Raw genomic sequence first — 19523 nt, 5'->3', positions numbered from 1 at the left:
GCGCTAGTGTCCCCTGCGAATCTGGTGTAGGTAGGTGTATCACCTTTCATAGGCTTTGATAGGTAGGTATAGTATCTATAGACAGGTAGGTATATTAGTATTGTAATATTGTAGTTTTAGCACGTTTTTAGTAAAATGTATATTATGTATGCCATGGCATGGCATATTATGTACTTACCTACCTACTTACTTAAAGTATCGACAGTTTATTGCACCTTTATATATTTTCTTCGATAGGATTAGATGATACATTTTACTCATAGCTATCAATGTCAGTACCTATATGTACCTACCTAATAATTTCTTAATGGTTTGTTATGCCTAGGCTGTATTAAAAGTATGAAATGTATGATATATATAGGAAGTGGTCATAGATAGGAAATCAAGGATTGTAAAAAAATGGGAACAGATTTCAGAATTAGGTACAACTTTAATTTAATGAATTTATTTATTATTATTAGTACTTACGTAGGTATGATGCATTTGGTTGTACCTACCTACCTAGGTACCCTAATGGGTGTCTAATTCAACTACCTACCTACTACCTACCTTTGCTTAATAACTAATTGTAGGTACGTACGTACTTACTACAGTAATATTATAGAAAGCTATACGAGTAGAGAGCTTCAGACAATGGAATTAACTCTACGAGTTTCGGGCAACCCTCTAGGGCTCTAGATAAATTATGTAGTTGTTGACGTGATTTAACATTGAAGGGAGCGTACCTTCCTCCCTTGACCACCTCGCAAGTTTACTTTACGCTAATGAATTAGGGATACTTTGAGTGGGGAAACATGTAAGAGTACCTACCTATCTATGGATGTATATCTTAGATACTTAGTGTAGATTTTACGGCCTCCGTGACACAGTGGTATGCGCGGTGGATTTACAAAACGGAGGTCCTGGGTTCGATCCCCAGCTGGGCCGATTGAGATTTTGTTAATTGGTCCAGGTCTGGCTGGTAGGAGGCTTCGGCCGTGGATAGTTACCACCCTAACCGACAAAGACGTACCGCCAAGCGATTAGCGTTCCGGTACGATGTCGTGTAGAAACCGAAAGGGATGTGGATTTTCACCCTACTCCTAACAAGTTAGCCTGATTTCATCTTAGATTGCATCATCACTTACCATCAGGTGAGATTGTAGTCAAGGGCTATAAGGGCTTGTATAGAATAAAAAAAAAAGATAATATGTCTGCACCAGGAATGTTACGGAGGTTCGACTCCGGCTCCATGAAGTCGAAACTTTCGCTTATTATTACACCCTCGGTTCCGACTTCGGCTCCGACACTTTTAAAACGGAGGTTTTAATTGGACGGCGAAGCATAATTTGCTACTTTGGTATTGAATTCATTAAATTTTTCTTGTTTATTTGGAAACATGCCAATTTTTTTTTCATTGTTTGTGTATAATAATTATAAATATAAAATAAAACAAAAATTTACTGAATAATGTTTTATTGGCCCTTAAACAAAAAATCTCTCTCCTGCCACTTCTGACCCTGCCCCTAATAATAAAAATAATTAACATAAATTTTATCAATAAGCTTAGATATGGTTAATATATTTTATATAACATTTTATAAACAAACCATGTATAATTTAAAATAAAAAAGTTATGAAATGACATGCTATTTCTACCTTCATTTCTAATTTCTTTGTTGGTAAACAGTAAGTACCCATCAAGAAAGGCTATAGTATAGTATAGGTACCCAACCCACCTGCAGGTTTATTCACTATCATTGACGTATGCTGGTTGACATATAAGAAATTGAGATTCAATGTAAAATTGTCATTCGGTGCTTACTGGTGGATATCAGATACCTATTTTGTCAATTGATTTGAGGTTTTAGATTTGATTCATATTAAAGATCAAATAGTGAATAGGCCAGCTGTTCTCTATCGTGCGAGTGCCTATAAGACAACTTACAACTTAGACTTATCCATATCTACCTATGAACCTAGCTAATGCTCTAAATACTCGTAAGTTTGTTTCTTGGAAGTATCGTGAGGTCCTTCAGTAGTGCTTCAAGCCTTCGACTTCATTAACCTGCTGAGCTATTACTGAGGTAATTGCAGGCGGTAACTTCGGACATAATTACACAACGCAGGCAATTCTCTGGACGTGTAGTTAGAAGTTACCAATGTTATTATACGGATGGATCTATAATGTATAGTTATTTATAGTTTAATGTACCTACCTATCTTTTACCACTTTTACTAAGGTGTGATTCTATTGTATTAATAGCTCTATGAAAAATTATTGAGGCTCGCTGAAAAATGAACTAATTTGGCGTGTCTAGCGGACAATTTCTATCTAAGTAATGTGGTAATGATAAAAATGTCAAAGACTTACAATTTAATCAAAATAGGATTTTCTTATTTAACAGGTTAATATAAATATCCAATTATTTATTTATTTCATATTCAAGCAATACCATACAATTTACATTATGTATACAATGTAATTATTATACTAGTTACACTTTATTATAATATAATGCAAGTTATATAGGAAGGATACCCAGTTTGTTTGCCTTAGTTGTCGAGTGCGTGATACTGATTTTATTTTTGGTTTTCTTTAATACATTTCAATGCAATGCAATTTCTTCATGCATGTAGTCATTTGCCGCGTAGTACCTAGCACTTATCGACCAGATAGTCCCTTAATTTCATTTTGAATGTAATATATTTTTCCTCATTTCGTATATGGTGTGGTATCATGCTATAATCTTGCAAATGACACAAAATCCAAAATTATTCTCTGTATTTGTAAGTAAATACCTCGGTGACAACTCTACGCAGCCTTTATAATACCATTTCCTTTCCTACAATATCATACTGCATTAAAACATAGGTATATATCGTGATTTTTATTTGACATTCTTCTTTTTTCAGGTTCTCAGTAAATGGAGTTTTCCTGGTCTTTCTTCTCACTGTTGATGTTTTGCAGTAATAGTATAGTAGTAAATGATTATTCAGAGCTTTTACCTGCTGTAAATGAAATTCTGTGACAAATATCAATAAAACTTCAACAACAAGTAATTTATACCTACACCATAAAATTTTTATGGAATATACTATGTGGTCTGTACTTTAAATGGTCTAAGGGTCTGTAGCATAGTGAGGGTGACAGTTCAATTATGACGTTCATAAAACGTACTAATACGGTGAATCGCGACAAACTTTCAAGAGTGAAACGAACTGTCACCCGCACCATGCTATAGCGCACGAACTGTAGGTACCCACTTATATAATTAGGTATTTATGCACACACCATTTTAATTTTGGTACTAGCTTCGCATACAAATATGGGTATTACGGTCAATGATTGTTCCCCTCTGAAATTTACCCTTAAAATCGACTCATTTCACTTGAACAAGCACCCTTCCACCCTTACAACATCCTGTCCCCGTTACTTCCCTCACAGCTTCCGCCATACTCGATCCCTCTAAAACAGGAAAGAGAACACAGTATGCCGATGCCGAAAGAGCGACAGAGATAAAAAATTAGGGCTGCAAAATGGTACCATTGTGTGTGTAAGCTCCGTGAGTCGCTTGTTTGAGATACGATTCTTCTAAATTAACTTGGAGTCCACAGTCTCGGGGATTTGATAGGGAAGATTCTGAAAATTAAAAAAAAAACAATTGATTACTTAAATACTTTATTCTAGTAAAAGTAAGTTTATAATTTTATTAAAAACTCATGTTTTTAATAAAATTATGTTAAGAAAATTAAATTCCTCGTAAAATATGAAGTAGGAAAATATTTATATGTGTATTGTGTGTACTCGATTATGGCTCAATTTGTGGTAGATAATCTTCTTTTTTCAGGTTTTCGGTGAATGGGGTTTTCCTGTAATTTCTGTTGATGTATGTTTAAATTCGGAGTACTAAGTGATTTTTCAGAGTTTTTACCTGCTGAAAATCAAATGTTTTGAATTTTGATAAATAACAATAGGTATAATATAAACTTAATGATAATGAGTAGGTAGGTACCTACTAACTCTTGAATAAAATACTCTTTATCATATTCGACATTTAATCAGAGATGTGATTTATTTGAAATACTTCTATTTAAAATGCAAATACAAAATGCAAAATACCTATTTTGTATTTTGCATTTAAATGCTTTTTACTAAAAAGCATTTTGTATTTTATTTGAAATACCTTTCGAGATGTATTTTGTATTTTTAATATTCATTTCAAAATGCAAAATACTTTGTGATTAAGTTTAGCCTACATTAACAGTCAAAGAAAACGAAATGAACGAATGACGCTTGTATTGCCGAATTTGACCAATAGAGGCGCTTGCTAGCCATGCGCGCCCTTTTTAGGGTTCCGTAGTTCACAAGGAACCCTTATAGTTTCGCTATGTCCGTCTGTCCGTCCGACCGCGGCTTAGCGCAGTGATTATAATTACTAGAAATCTGTAAATTAGCATGAGCGTGTATATTAAAATGTAAACAAAGTCATATAGGTAATAAAATCTTTAATAATATTTTTTTAGGTTAAAATTATTAATTAAAAATAAATTATGAGTTAATTAAAAAGGTAAAGTTGTAAATAAAATAAAATATCTCAGAGTCTGTTAAAACTAGAAAGCTGAAATTTGGTATGGATATACATGCATATTAATTACGTCTATAAAGTAGTAAAAAGAAAATTCGAAAAAAAGTTGTTTTTGGGGTTCTTTCCTACATGCAAAGTGAGGATGAATTTTTTATCTTCTATCACATGGTGTGGGGCACCGTTATCGGTATTTTTGTGCATTACATAAGGAATTAAACTGCTCATTTAATCTACGGAACTCTACTCTGCGCGTGGCCCGACACGCGCTTGGCTGGTTTTTATTTTTTTATTCGTTGGTCAAAGTGCGCGCCTTTAGTCTTGACGAGTGACAATGTCACACGAAAAGAAAACGACGAACATTATGACGAACGTTTTTGTTCGGCTATGTCTCTATTTCTCATAATAAATACAAATTATCTGTGATTTGGTCAAAAGGTATTTTATTTTGAAAAAGTATTTTGAAAATACCTATTTTGCATTTAGCATTTAAAATACCAAACGCAATCCTATTTGGTATTTTGCATTTGAAATAGTAAATCTCAAAAGTATTTTGCATTTTGTATTTAAATGCTTTTTTAAAACCATTTTGTACATCTCTGCATTTAATATTGCAATTGAAAATTCTTTCTAATTAAAAGAGGAATACTACTAGCGTTAAGGAATTTTCATGTAGAATTAGCTATAATGTGGTTATAATTCAACATGAATTTGAAATTAACTGTGTCCACTAATTAGGTAAATACATTTTGAAAGAATATAAAATTTTAGGGAGTTTTATTCTTTTAGAGTAGGTATATAGGATGGATTTTTTTAGGAACGCGTTTTTTAACAACAGGAAACGGGACACCGCATCCATTCTCTAAATAATTTTGGGTTCTATTTTATTTTAAGTTAAAACGAATCTATACTTACTCATAAGTAAGTTTGTAAAAGGTAGGAGATAATATTCTATTAAGTAGATTTATTATGACCTAACTAGCGGAAGCCTGCGACTTCGCCCTCGTGGAATTCAGTTTTTCACTAATCCCGCGAGAACCATGTACCTATTTTTCCGGGATGAAAAGTAGCGTATGTGCTAATCCAGAGTAAAATCCAAATTTCAGCCCAATCTCTTTATTAGTAGCGGCGTCAAAGCGTAACAAACATCCAAACAAACATCCATACAAACTTTTGCGTTAGTAAGATATTAAAATACTATTGGTAATGGCTATACTATAGCCCTAGGCTTCGGTCACACCTAATGCCTGCCCGTGATTGTGAGCAAAGACATAACCTACAATGGAATACGCTTGTCATGAGGCCTATTCTTTCTACTTGAAGATACCCTTTCATACCATTATTATGTATGAGCACATACAATGTACCTACCTCCTTAAAGTATATAAGACGACAGCTGCATGAATAAATATTGAATAGGTACGAACGTACTTATTGTGTTTATGTATGTATTAAAAATGTAATTACTATGCGTGAATTGAAATTAATCACAACAAATAACATTATACCTAAGTATTATCGCAATACAATTAGGCACCGACAATGTTTATTGTATGCACACAGTAGACCTTAAAGTATCCACTCGGTTAACAGTTTTCAATAGTTATCCTGCTAACAACGGAGAGTTGTAGTCAAACTTGCGTCGCCGGCTGTATCCAAACCACATTCCATATTCCTTATCAAGTCGTGGCACCCCCAAAGCCAGAAAGCACTCAAGTGAAATTCCCCGCGACTCTGTTTATAGCTCTCGTTATCAAGGCCGTTACTTTTCGTCATTCGATCGCATTAGGCGTATGACGCACTAATATATACCGGAATTTATGGCTTCGTGCCGTCTATGATGGCTTTTTAGCTTAACAATTCCTGCTGCTAGTATAGGATTCCATTTTGATATTTCTTACTCATATACTTAGTTACTTGTTACTGTTTCTTCCTACTGTAAATATTGCCATAGGCCTGAGTTAATTGTATGTTTTTTTTATCAGATTACGAACGGACCTGTGATTTCGTCCTTGTAGTTCCCATTCCCTTAGGAATACGGGGATAAAAAAGCCTATGTTATTCGCTGATAATGTTATTTTTCAATGGTGAAAATATTTTTAAAATCGGTTTAGTAGTTTTGGTCTAAACCTATATCAATACTACCTCTGTGTAATATTTGAGCTTTTAGAAATAAAAATAATACTAATAATAGTCAAATAGGTAGGTATGTACGTAATTCTAGCGTGACTCTCAATAATAAGTGACGTAATTATCTACGAGTAGCTATCTAGCTATATATTTTCTACTTCTAGAAAATCGCTGGTTAGTTAAAAACGTTACACTAGGTTCGTATAAACGTAATGTAGTGTAAGAGATTAAGCTATTTATAATTAAGGCGAATTGATGTTTATTATGACGGCACGTGCTTTTAATTACTGCTATGCAATAAAACTCTGGGGGTATGACTGGTGTTCTAATAATTATGTAGATACGCATTATCTTAACGAATTTCGTCTAATAGATGCGGGTCTGACAGTGTGGAAATTACTTACTATGAAGCTACTCATAACAATTACTGTGATATACAAGTAGGCGAGTAGGTAGGGACCTACATACATTAAAAGTTTTTTTAGAAATAAATGAAGCGAATGGTATAATCTAATGGAGTAGGTAATAGTACCTATATACCTAGTTTGTCTATAAGTTATGTCCTATGTGAACAACATTCACCTTTAACAGAATAACCCGGGGTATGCAAAGATTAGGAGTATGTCCTTTATAGTGCCACCCTATGTGAAGGATCTCTGTTAAGCTTACCTATACCCATGCCATTCAGACACAGAGATGGCGGCACAAATAAGCAGAAGATAGTAGGTACTTCCCCGATCTCAGCTCAAGTTTCAAGGTCAGTCGCAAAAAGCTACTGCTTAATAATCTGGCCACCACAGGCTATCGCTCTAAAAGGATAATCTTACTAGTTTTATGGTAATGTCCTTTTCAGTAGATATTGAGATTTAAAAGGCATGTGTTCACAAATAAACTAGACAACATTTTTACGTGGGCAAATCCTCATGGACACTTTCTCGTGACTTACTTTTTTTATGTATGAGTTTTAAGTTAACCATAGTCGTAGACACGTCCGTGAACACACAAGGTTTCACCTGAAAACCAGCGCCACCACTCGCTGTGGTATCGTGCTGAGGTGGATATCTTTTTGTCGACGACCAGATTTTTGAATGTTCTGTTTGTTTATTTTATTTTATTACTTGTGTGTGGACAAATAAAGATATTCTATTCTACTCTATTCTTTACCGAGGAGGCAAGAAAGTTATGTCGGACCTCAACCGATTAAAACCGCATGGTGTACTGTCTCGTCGCTTGATGACTGATCTACGGGAACGTTTCGTTAGTCACCGCCAGTAAAAAGCCAACTTTAATGTTGGTATATCTATTAGAAAAAATAGATTTATTCGGCCTGCTCTTTCTTTGAGTTATATACGATACACCTAACAATCTATTTAACTAACACAGTACTTAGACCAAAGTATCTAAGCTTGAAAAAGAACAGTCTTAGTTCTTTTGTATTGCGCGTCGGTTTACGACGCCGGCGGCTAAGTGCATGAGCGCGGCGAGCGTGTATTTTACGAGACTAATGCTGCCCTCTGTCTTCATAGAGACCCCAGCTTAATATTATGATTTTTATCCACGGTTTATCCAAGAGATTTAGCGTTCCGGTACGATGTCGCGTAGAAACCGAAAGGGGCTTGTAGCTTTTCATCCTTCTCCTAACAATTAGCCGATCGATTACATCATCACTTACCATCAGGTGAGATTGTAGTCAAGGGATAACTTGTAAAGAATAAAAAGGCGAATAAACGTCCTCTACATCGTGTGCTTCAAAAAGCCGACTCTGCAATCACAGGTTCCGACGGCGATGGCGTCGAGAGAGACGGCGAAAAATCACCGGTTTTTGAAACCGCTCCACCTCTACTGAGGTAATTAAACTAAACGGATTAGCTGGATTGATTTTTAGGCTAAGATACCACAACCTGGGGGCTAGAAAAACACGACTGGAGCTAAACAAAGATAGCCGCGCTTTACCCGACAAGGAGGTTTTCCAGTCCATTACATAATAGAGGAACGTGAGGAGATGATATACTGCTGATGATTGTGACTTTTTGACACTATCACGATGCTTCTGTGATTCGCCTAACAACCACTATTTCTTGTTTTTATTATGATTATATGCCTAGATGTACATAAGATAGGGCTGGAATGCAATCACGTATGATGCAACGTTTTATACAGTACCTAGTACTGTAATAATAAGTACAGGGGTGTAAGGGGGGGGGGCTAGACAGCTTTTCCAACTGCTAACCTCACCTGCTCGTGGTGCAGCCTGCAGACAGACTGACGAGACCCTGGCGACCGACTACTGTATCACCATTCGATTCACCAAAGGAATAGATAAGAAGTTACAATAACTTACGTTTACTAAGATTCCGAAAATCAACTTAAATACACATAGCTATGGGTGGTTAATTTTAGGCTAACTAAATTAATTTTAACCTTTGTTTAAAAACTTTGATCTGACTAAACAAACAGACATGGCACAACAGTTACGTATAGTACAATAAAGCGTATTAAGTAGACAGTACGTACGTACGTAGGTACGTATAGCACGGTAAGTATGGAGGTAATGTAATAGCTCTGTCGAGAGGCAGCCGCCCTTTAACGGCGTCGTAATTGCGAACTAAAATTAAGTGTTATTTTTATGGTGATTTCCCTACTACTACTTAGTTGCTTTCAATGGCGTAAAGAGTTTTATTAATTGAAACAAGTGGTTATATACACAGGTGTGCTGTTTCAGAAGTTTTGGTGTAGATATTAAACTATGAACTAACCTAATGTTTTTTGTAAACAGAGATAAAATCACAAGTTTTTGATAAAGGCAAATTCCTACAAAATGTATGTAATAGGTAACTTACATACTCGTGTTATTAGTATGCTGATGTATGTTGTGATGAATATAAAAACTTTGTGACAATAAAATTGGACTTTAGTATTTTCTGCAAGGCTTTAACTAAAATACTAAATTACTGAACCGATATTTGTGAAAATGTAATGGGATCAATCTGGAAATCTCATCTCTCTGTCTTTGAAAAAACAAAAAAAATCAAAATTTGTTAAGAAATGACGATGTTATGAAGTAACACTAACAAACATCAAAGAAAAAAGCGCGTCGAATTGAGAACCTCCTCCTTTTTTGTAGTCGGTTAAAAATGGAGAATAATTAAGTGCTCAAATTTTATTTCTAGTTTATGTATCTAACTAAAAAGAAAAGCCTTGATAATATATACTCTTGCTTATTAGAGAGAATGGCTGATAGGTATTTTGTTGTAACCTCAGTCTAGGATGGTTACTCCAATAGCTATAGGTCACTTAATCTTGGCTATCCTACAATAAACAACTTTAAGGATATTAACAACTGCGCGATCACCAAAAAATTTGAAATTGATGAGAAAATTTCGCTTGATAATGAGCCTGCCACACACTGCACTAGTGGCATGGGAAGGAGCAAGGTATGTAAATTTCTCAATCTTATAGTATTCAGTTCAAATACAGGTATATTTTAGCTTAGCTTTCAGTAGAAATATCTTATAACCTATACATACTGCTAGTATGAGGATACGGCTAGTATACGCAGAAGAACCAAAGTCACCGAAGAGTCGCGGAGTTGAAGTGGCAAGGGGCAGGTCACGTAGTTCGATGAGTTGATAGATGTTGTGGTCTCAAAATGGAATGGTATCCCGCACTAGAAAACACAGTGTTGGTCGACCCCCCACCAGGTGGACTGACGACATCAAGTGAGTCGCAGGGATTTGCTGGATGCGGCTCAGAATCGTGATGTTTGAAAGTCATTACAAAAGGCCTATTTCCTGCAGAGGACGTCCATCGGCTGATGATGATGACCGCTAGTATGTACATATTAGGTGCATATACCTATATATATAGGAATGTATAGATTTTCTTATATGTATTTTGTAAGATACCTACTTAACGATTTATTAGATAGGTACATGCATGTATATTTTATCACAGATACTTACTCCAACGAGTTGGGTGCGAGGCATATGCTGGGTTGGCCGGAGCCATAAACCGACCCGCCATAAATTATTGCAACTTTGTTACTTTCGGGTACGGGGCCTCCGAGCCTACCTCTACACATGCATTATACATGAGAGCGACCTGATTAAATTCACGGTATTTTGTGTAGATTTCATCTATGATTTCCTTATGTTAGAAATGGGCTGTGGTGGTTCTAACCTCCGATTCCATATTTCTCTTATATTCTCGTTTGAATAGTAGAGGGGCCTGACCGTTTGGTGGTTCGTTAAAATAAGATGATAATAAGTGTAAAATGACATTTCCAGCCAGTAAAACGACATTTCAGTGACAGTTGCACTTGTCATTTTACTCACTGGAATTAATAATCGTACTTTAGTTATATTATGTTATAAAGACTACGAGTATAGGCTTGATAAAAGTTCCTTGAAAGTTAAGTATAGATTTATAGATATCTAATTTTTCTTTGTAGATAGTTTTTCTTTGTTATTTTGTTCTAAGTTAATCAACATCACTAAAAATATTATTAAGTAGTAGGTACTGACATTACGTAGGATATAAAACGAACTGTTATCTAACGTACCGGCGAACCAGATCGCTTACAATTCCGTCTTTACATCAAAAAGGGACATTATCCTTTCTTCGGAGCGACCGTAAAACCTTATCTGGGAGAAAGCAAGGCAGGCGAGCGTCGCAATCTACATAGAGCTGATAATGGCGAACCAGTATACCGTGACCTACAAACTTTCATCGCGTCCCTATCAAAATTGGCCGCGGTAATGAAAACGGGGGCTATATTTCGCTGGTCGCGATATAAGTAATCTTGGTGGAACACAGTGGGAGGTTTACGAGCGTGGGTGGAGAAGGCTTTTATATTTATTAAGTAAGTTGGGCTTTCGGCTGTATTAATCCACCTTTATGGGGGGGTACCAGGCGTCTGCGGTAAGGGATACGAGTACAGTGCCGAGTGGGGCTAATGCTTTGCAAATTCGGAGACTTCAGTCGTTAATCTTAAGTGTGTTTTTGTATTTAAGCCAACACTTTACCTAAGGGCTTTGTATAACGTACCTAGTTACTTTACTTTATTTTTATCAAACTTACCAAAATTATAAACCGTTAAAGGTCGATAGGTTTTTATTACTTCTGATACAACTTTTGTAACTTGGTTTTAATTCTCTTGAATCTTTTGAAGTACACTGCGTATGATCCATTGTCCTTTGATTCAAATATTCGTCGCATGTTTATGACATTAAAACCTGAAATAAAAGAAAAATATGATCTTTAATGTTAAATTATAATCTGTATGTATACGAGGATAGTAAGACACCTTAGTAGGTGTCTCAATTGGCTCCTAATATCATTTATTCGATAGCTACCAAGACACCTAGCTCCTTCACAAAATACATGTGTGTGGTTATGCTAGCATATTATGCTACTGCCTTTTCTTAAATTCTTTGTACCTATGCGTACCTACCTAAACTAACATATTGTAGGAAACAGGATCAGTTCATACCTATTCAGATTTTAGGTATACTCAGACCAACTTTTAGGTTAATTTATCAACTGAAATTAAAAAAAAAACTAAATGCAAATGCGAAGGTTGTTATATCATCATCATCATCAATAACAACCCATATTCGGCTCATTGTTAAGTAGGTACCTAAGAGTATCCTCTTAGAATGAAAGGGGTAAGGCTAATAGTCCACCAAGGTAATTTATTGCAGATTGACCTATTTCACACACGTTGTCAAACGTACCTACCTACCGTAATTCTCTAGGTGTAGAGTACTAGAAGAAGAAGAAGAAGAAGAAGAAGAAATACTTTATTGCACACAAAAATACAATTATAAATTGAAACTACTAGCCTAGACTAAATCCGGCAATTCCTAGGAATCATGTCATAAAGCTCTCGTTTTATTTTCATTGATTTTCTGCATTTTAGAGTTTTATTGTAATAAATTAGAATGCATTTAATTCAATATAGTTCTGTAAAGATGCGCACGTGGAGTGGAGATTAAACAAGAGTATTTTAAGTGGTTAATTCGATTTTCTCGGTGGACTCTATCGAAAGTTTTAGTAAAGTTGCCTTCGCCATAATAAAGTATGACGTAACTTGACTAAGACTGACTGCCAACGACGGGCGATGAACTATATTTGATCGCTTTCTGCTTAATAGGGCAAATCATTGGATTAAAATTATTAGGTACTTGATCACTGGCTAAATGTATTGCGAAACCATATTCAAGAAAAGAAACAAAAAAAAGAAGATTAAAAAAATTGCATTAAAAAAGGAATGCAGGTTTCCTTACGATGTTTTTCCGCCACTGTATGCAAACCTTAAAATTGAAAACGTCGACAAAATAATTCAAAAAATGTCTCTTGCTCATCAAATGTCACAAAGACTTCACCATCACGTAAAAATCGAGGCAATCCAGCTTCTCCAAGTCGAATACAGTGAACGAAAAGTTACGAAAAAGACTTAAACGGTCATGGAAGATCACGTGAACAAAGTGACCTAAAGACGTAATAGTTAGTGATTAGTCTTTCACTAACTTTTTATAAGTTATTGGACATTATCTTAATATGGGTAATAATATATTCGGCCGTGACTAGTTACCACCCTACCGACAAAAATGTACCGCCAAGCGAATTACCGTTCCGAAACGATCGCGTGTAGAAACCGAAAGGTGTGTGGATTTTCATCCTCCTCCTAACAAGTTAACCCGTTTTCATCTTAGACTGTATTATAACTTACCACCAGGTGAGATTGTAGTCAAGGGCTAACGTGTAAAGAATTATTTTTTAAAAAATAATTAATTAATAAAAATATAAACAAAAAATTACTACCAATTAGCCACATAAGTAGACTAGATTGTAATTTTATGAAGTACCAAATTGAACCTGGACCCGTGGATTCAGTCTTGGTACTTTACAACAGAGAAAAATAGTAGATTGTTATACAAGGGGCTAAAAAGACCCATGGTATACGAGGTAGGGCACGAGCCGTAAGGCGATGGCCGCTAAATAGAAACCGAGTTTACCTAAAATACCTCGTATAACAATCTACTATTAATTTCTTTAAATAATTACATTGGTTAGTACCTATAGGTATCCAGGTAGGTATTACCGTATGTGATTCGGAACGTTATCTACGTTGGTAGCTAACCGTGTGCGGTTAGTAGCTCCGAGTACGTGAACGTTATCATAATTTTACGGGCTACGTGAAAATGCGCACTTTTATTACGTGGACTTTTATTACGCTTCTAGATTAGAAACCCGAATGGGGGTCGGGCTTTTGAGCTGATATTCACATTTTATATTTGACAGGCTCTAAACCGCTGCTTGACTCGTGGTAACTTCGTTACATACCTACCTACCTATTACCAACTGCTCTAATATAATGTAATTTAAATAAATTGAAAAATATGGGGCTGACATGTTATCAATAAAAGTCCCTAAAAACTTATAGATAAGAAAAAAAAGAAAAATAATTCAAAAACAAAGTCACTATACTTCAAACCTAACCTAAATGGAATGAATAATAAATTATTGTTGTTGCCCGAAGAATTTAAATGAAAGAAAGGTACGTAAGTACCTTTCTTTCATAGTATCATACCTTTCATATCCACAGTAAAATATTGGTGTAGGTATATTAAGGACATCCTAAATAGGATTTGTCTTAGGTACTGTCACATATTTAACGAATAAAATCAAAGTCAAAATTAATTTATTTCAATAAGGCTTACTTTACAAACGTCAGTTAATAATATTATTAGATAATGTGCATAACAATTCGTTGAAAATTTAAAGTTAATGTTACGAGGGTTCCAAAAGTGCCTTGGTCCGATAATAGTGTACGTAATCTACCAGTCATTCACTTCGGACGAATGCTTTTATCCTTTCTACATAAATATAATTATTTATTAAGTTAATAAACAAATATGTACCTACCTAATATATATTTGTTTATTAACTTAATATAATATAAAGCTACTGTTACACGTGCTCATTTCGAGCACGAAAGCATGCTACTATTGAACAGTTGCTACTTATTAGCATGTGTATCGCGACATTGCTAATAATGAGCATGCTTATTTCGAGCTTGCTCAAGAATCAACAGTCGTGCGATTTATGAGCATGCGAAGTTAAAGTGATATGTCATATTTAGATGCCTGGTATGGTACACGTATACTGGTAAGTATGGATCCAACAATTATAGATAAGTAAGTATACCTACCTAATTTCTAAAATATAAGCATTTTAATTTGAGAAATTGATTGTACTTTCCTGAGGATTTTCCTGAATAGTCCTCAAATATTTGACATTAATTATTAGTAGTTTAGTAAGCGTGCGAATGGGCACCCTACTCCAAACCTCTATATTAGGTAAAGGATCGTTCCAAATAAATTCGGCCAAGCAAAGTAAAAACGGGGATATGACGCGTGAAGAAATCGGGTCCGTATTTATGGCAAGAGTTATTGTTTGAAATGTCTAAGTCGTAATTCCGCGGCATAAAGCAGCGGGATTCTTTGGGCACCCCCCATTTCCCACCCCCCTCCACAACGGGGATGCTGTTTTTCCTGCGAAATGGCCCGTTTGAAATTGTTGTTTTATGGAAGTTTTTAGTAGTTGACTTTGCTCGGGAGAAATAATATAACGTATATACCTATATCAATATTTCAGTCCATTAATACACTAATCGATAAGTAAAATTGAAAGTGAGTGATTTGAGTTTCTTTGAGTTTTAAGCACCAACAAGGTCTACTTAGGTAAAGTATAAGTTAAAATGTGTGCTGTAACATATTTTCGGGTGTTATGCTAGCAGTGGCGTGCACAGATATATGACCCAGGGTAAACATTTTAGCATTGATGCAAAGCTCAAAAGTACGACCTATATAAAATTTCGTGAGTTTCGTTTTTTTTTTGTTAAATAAACGTTATTCTTATGCTTTACATTATTAGGTCCTATAAACATAGGCACAGGATATGCGATATACACACATGTCAGATTACTTGATCGTCAGTTGCTGACATGACATTAGCGACGTATGGTAAAAGGTATCACGAGTACCTAAAGCCGGATTTACATTTGTCTGACGTGTCGTGTTGTGACGTCACGTCACGTCAGACAAATGTAAATCCGCCTTAAGTAAAATAGCTACAGGCTGACGCCACTACAATTTGCGACGTGTCAAAAGTGCTTGTAAACTGAGCCTACTTGAAATAAATAATTTTTGATTTTTTTTTGATTTTGACTATTTGACATCATTTATGTATTAGGCAAGCTCCGAGGATCCGTCTAACACTTTGTTTAAATTGTACCTGCGCAGACAAATGTCATTTTGGTTCACCTAACTTGCTAGGGTCTGTACATCTTAGATAGATAAAGTCTTTATTGCTCAATATTATACAAAGAAGATCAAATTAAAATTCGCAGAGGAAGTTAAAAATAAGATTTTAGTAATGGAAAGACAGAGTTCTTGAAATGTTTTAAAAATATATCTTATATTTTAAATATCGTGGGAGTAGATCGTGGGTATCGTACGTAATGTCTAAATAATGTCCAAATCATTTGCAGCGGAAAATATAAATAACCAACCTTACATTATACGGTAAAAAATATGGTCTCTCAAAAAGGATGCAAATCAGTGGGTCGACGATCTCGAGGAAACATCGAAAGCGGAGACCGATAAAAAGTTCTAAATAACGACCTGTCACAAAATAATATACAATGAAAATTATCTCCACCATTTCAAAGTTGGAACGCGTTCGACGCTCGCACGCCATTGGTCGGCGCTTGACAGCGGATGAAATACGCCGGGACGGGCTGGGTTGCTAGCGCAGCGGGTGTCAACATGGTGCCACTAAAATCCCCTAATTAAATTAAATTCCGTACGTTTTAGCTTTGCTCGTAAATAATTCGTGTATCTAATCCGCTGATTAATGAACGAGATGGTATTTTTAAAATATTTCTATCCATTTCCATATAAAATTTCTTAGTTCAGTAACTATAGGAGTTACGTACTTATTATTATTTATTATCTACTTTCCTATAAAATCCAGCTAAAGAGTTTTAAGGTAACAAGAAAACAGTTCATCTTTCAATTCGTTATACCTATAGCTGCAATTTGATGCCTAATTCTTAACTACCTAATTGTTCCAGTGTTTGAATAACCTATGTGGTTTTGGATAATAATATCCTGAGTTTGAGTCCTGGAATCTGGATTGAGCTCATAGCTCGAACACAGTAGGTATACTTACACACATAATCCATATACTGAACTTTTTCTGATAATATTTTGTTAGTGCCCACTCAAATAATATTATACATTTAATTATTACCGTTCATCCAGGGATATTTTTCAAGATCTTTAAATTCATGTTCGCTTTTCGCTTATTAGGTACCTAATACTTATCTAATAATCGAAAATAAAAATCTATTAATTTATTTGGGTCACATAATACCAAAATAAATAGACATAATGGTAGCTATGTATTTTAGTATACATAGCTGTGTATTTAGATATCTAGGTATTTACTTTAAGTATAACTTATTGTAGAGCGTAATAACATAAATAAACTAAAGTAACAGTCAAAGTTTGTGCACTTAACAGTAAAAAGGTAATATTGTTATATCTATAGGCCATAACAGCAATAAATTGTACACCCGATCACTCAGACATTTTTATGACATTAGATAGAGCTTACAAATCACTGCCATATAATATATCGTTTGAAAAAGCCTAGGGATAACTATAATGTCATAGATTGAAGTAGGTGCACCATTAGCTATTGTAAAAACAGGACATACAATAATAAAGTATGTATTACCTACCTACCTTCTATTATCAACATTATGCAATAATATAGGTTTTGTAAGAAAATGTTATTTTTGACCGCCTAAAAGTAATTTTCCTATCCTTGGGGAAATGGAAGTTTATAATAATATTGCGGTGAACTGTGCAGTTCAGGCAAGGTACGCGTCTAAAAGAATATTATACATTGGCATTTATACCAATATATAAAAAAACATCATAGGTAGGTACGACTACAAATTAAAAAAGAACGATAAATCAGAGGATATAAATATCAATCAAAGGTTTAATTTGAGCTGGGTAGGTAGATATATTTACTTACGAGTAAGTGGGTAAATAATAAATCTCTCATTTATTTATTTCTCCTTTTTTAAATTTTTTAACAATGTTATATACATACAAGATACACAAAACACTATTAAAAACTTATTAAAACGAGTGTTTTAATATTTACAATTTCTTTCTTTATTTTAAATTCTATACATTTCTTTTTAAGTTTTTTACAAAATGTATAGTTATTTATTATATTAACTTCATTATCATCTAACCTTGAATGTAAAGTGAAACCTTTTAACGTCTGGTTATTATTAAAAAAGCTAAACAAGTACGTATGTTTAAGTTTCCGAATATTTTATAAAACTTGTCTTGACAATTTACAAAATGATGGTTAATCTAGAAGAAATGTTTCTAGCTCTTTAAAAGCATTTTAGATAAGCCCGCGAGTTGGAGAGGCCGGTGGTACGGTAACAACAAAATTACACGTTTACGAGGGACAATATAGTCTTATGGCGGCTTACGGAACCACTCATGTGATGCACTAAAGAACTGGTTTACTGGCCTACTGATTATTTACTGGTGCATTCCACTTAGTGTGACGTCAAACATCTTGTGTTAGTAAATTTTGGCTTCAGCCGTGGCTAGTTTCCACCCTACCGTCAAATACGTACCGCCAAGTTATTTAGCGTTCCGGTACGATGTCGTGTAGAAACCGAAATGGGTATGGATTTTCATCCAACGCTTAAGTTAACCTGCTTCCGTCTAGGATTGCATCATCACTTACTATCAGGTGAGATTGAGTTCAAGGGCTAACTTGTAAAGAATAAAAAAAGGATATAGATGTCAACAAAAACCTACCTACTTTTTTGTTAACATCTATATCCTTTTTTTATCTACAGGTATCCTAAAAATATGATGTCAACAAAAATTACCTACATGATGTCAACAAAAAAGTACTATCTAGGTATATCCTTTTTTTATTCTTTACAAGTTAGACCTAGACTGGTATACCTACTCGTAATAATAACTACTTATATGTACCTCATTAAGCGCGATCTAAAATCAATCTTTCAGTGGCGTAACTGTACCATCTGAGGCCCAATATATTTTTTTAATGTTAGATTACTTCAGAGCTCACCGCCTCCGTGGTGGGTCCGTGACATTTTGCCACCCCTGAAATCCAATAGTTACGCCACTGCAAACATCATTTCTAATCTACCTAATCGAGCCTCAGTGAAATGTAGGTATAGGTTAGCATAATATAACCTAAGCCTCTCTTTACCTAAATGAAACAACGCGTTCCCAAGTTGGTATAAGTATATAGGGATCGATGTATCGATTTTGCATGGCAATATTTCTTGTTCACCAGGATCTTACCCAACCGGTAGGTAATCAAGAGAATCACATCTATAAATCGTCGCAGTTCCAGCCCACCCAAGCCGTTAAATAATAAAAACAAATGTCATATCGCTTAGTGTGAGACATAAATTATGGCGAAGAAAACCGATATTTCTTTTCAGCTATCGTAAATTACCGGTAAATGATATTCTTAATAAAGGGGAAAACAAAAGGAGCTTAATGATTCCATGTCGGTTTTAACTACGATGTAGTTTTGTCTGCGACTCGTATGCTTGCCTACATAGATGTTAATAAATAAAGATAAATAAAATTTAGTTATTATATTATAGATACATATATATTTGTAAATAGTGCCCTTCCATCAATTTTATTGATCATATCTACTTTTTATAAAGTTTTG

General features: G+C 34.9%; 1 long non-coding RNA gene across 2 annotated transcripts in view; it reads right to left on the bottom strand.

Moving 5' to 3' along the window:
- Nucleotides 1-1445: 1445 nt before the first annotated feature.
- LOC128198439 (uncharacterized) overlaps nucleotides 1446-19523 on the bottom strand; it is a 31526-nt gene continuing 13448 nt past the window's right edge. For both annotated transcript variants that reach the window (XR_008251163.1, XR_008251164.1), the window contains exons 2-3: nucleotides 11775-11929; nucleotides 1446-3622 (exon numbers count right to left, since the gene is read on the bottom strand). This is a non-coding gene — a long non-coding RNA (uncharacterized LOC128198439). The remainder of the gene's footprint in view (nucleotides 3623-11774; nucleotides 11930-19523) is intronic.

This window comes from Bicyclus anynana, chromosome 10 (genome assembly GCF_947172395.1).
Source record: "Bicyclus anynana chromosome 10, ilBicAnyn1.1, whole genome shotgun sequence".
Classification (NCBI taxonomy): Eukaryota; Metazoa; Arthropoda; class Insecta; order Lepidoptera; family Nymphalidae; genus Bicyclus; species Bicyclus anynana.
The sequence above is the reverse complement of the archived record's forward strand: the minus strand, read 5'-3'. Positions and strand labels throughout refer to the sequence as shown.